The 1,777-nt window shown below is 44.2% G+C and overlaps 1 long non-coding RNA gene across 1 annotated transcript; it reads left to right on the plus strand.

The window, feature by feature from the left end:
* Positions 1 to 416: 416 nt before the first annotated feature.
* On the plus strand, positions 417 to 1,615 carry LOC113465179 (uncharacterized). The gene is made up of 2 exons (XR_003390014.1): positions 417 to 505; positions 836 to 1,615. It is a non-coding gene; the product is annotated as an uncharacterized LOC113465179 (long non-coding RNA).
* The last annotated feature ends 162 nt before the right edge of the window (positions 1,616 to 1,777 follow it).

The following is a 1,777-nucleotide window of genomic DNA, read 5'->3' on the forward strand; positions in this document are numbered from 1 at the left end:
AACTAATTTAAATTGAAATTACTTTTACTCTTCAAAAATAATTAGGTGTATGATACTTTCAATTTTTTTATATTTGCATCTATCCAGCCTATAAATTAGAAATTCATTTTGCCGCCATAACCGGTTTTATACGAAAAACGCACATACAGATGATATATTGAGAAAGTAATAGGTTAAGAATTATTTAAATATGACATATATATACATAATAATTGCCAGAGATCACTGTTGAACAAACGAATTTGTAGTCATTTGTATTAAACACTCACTGCAGATTGTGCTTACGATCTTTATTTGTTAATTAAATACCACTAACAGAATCTTTTCACCTTTACAGACGCAATCTCATTGACGCTCTGATCTGGATCAGAAATAACAGAATATTCCACGAACGGTGTCGCTGAGTCGCTCACGCGATATGACCTTCAGCAGGGACCTAGGTGGGGATGCGTTAAGTAGTGTGAGAGCATTATGGTCCGCTGACTTACTGTGCCTATTGCGCGAGGTGGGGAGAGCTATTGGAGTAGAAAGAAATGAACTGCTTTCATGAACGAAGGGGGAGAAGCTCCGTCCGTGAGAGAGGAACAGTCAAATCGGCCATTTTCTACGCCCGACTAGTGGCGCCGCCTATCTGTACAACTTGCTTTCCGTATACGAATACTCGCGCTAACGCGTGCCACCTCTCGATGCGCATGCGTTTGCGTCATACATGCATACGTGTGCGTACATGAATCTGAAAAGTGCGCCACTAGTCGGGCGGATAAAATGGCTGATATTTCTGATACCCCTTCCGTTTCCCGTCACAAGAACCGGCAGGCAATACTCTGTCCTTCAGGTCCATGGTCTGACATACGAAATAAGGGATGTATACGCTTTCGTGAAACCAAAAATCTAATACAGTGGTCGATATGAGAAGTCTACTAATGGCTGTCAAATCTCAGTACTCCTGCGCATGCGCGTTCCCACTTAGGACGCCATATTGAAGTTACGGCTTGACGCAGGTGCCGCTTCTCGACTACAAACAGTGTCTGAATTTGTCGCGGCTCGCGTATACCTGTATACGTGTGTACGTGTGGAGGGGCAGAAATTCTAATGACTGCCCTCAGTCTGGCAGTCTGGCATCTCTGTCGTCGGGTACTGCATGCAGTTGCGTCTTGGACGTATCGTGTCGTGTTGTGTCGCAATAACGTCTCGTTCAGTACGAAGTCAGTCCTCGTCGAACGCGAATACCGGATAAAGTGAGAAAGAACCAGTGCCAATCGAGTTCTCTTCTCCGAGTTAACCTGTCGGTGTTTCGGGCGCCTGGTGTCATGTAAAAACCGCGTGTGCCCATCGAATTACGTCGGACTCGGACGATTTCGACCGAAGAAAGTACATACATACATACGTATATATACGTCGAAAGACAGTTTCGATAGGCCTTCCCGGTTTCTCCTCGCATTTCGCGTTATCCATTTATCGTTTCTCTAACGGGGACGTGCCAGTGCCGCGGGATATGCGTTAAACCGTGCGTTAGACTCCATCGGAGATTTCGAAGAAAGTGCGAGCATACGTATTCGGCGATGGATTAGGAATAAGGGCAACGTGTTCCGTCTCCCAGTCCACACTCAGGTGAGTCCACTAGTCCCGTAGGTACGCACATATGCTCGGGTAGTTATATACATATATCGATACGTACCGTCTTTTTATAGATAACCTGCGTTTTATGCAGGGTAAGTCAATAAGAGTTTTATTCGAAAATAACTTTGTGTTTATTAATAAGAAATTTTTAGAGAAT

The sequence above is a fragment of the Ceratina calcarata genome, unplaced genomic scaffold (genome assembly GCF_001652005.2).
Source record: "Ceratina calcarata isolate Rehan_Ccalc_2016 unplaced genomic scaffold, ASM165200v1 scaffold985, whole genome shotgun sequence".
Classification (NCBI taxonomy): domain Eukaryota; kingdom Metazoa; phylum Arthropoda; class Insecta; order Hymenoptera; family Apidae; genus Ceratina; species Ceratina calcarata.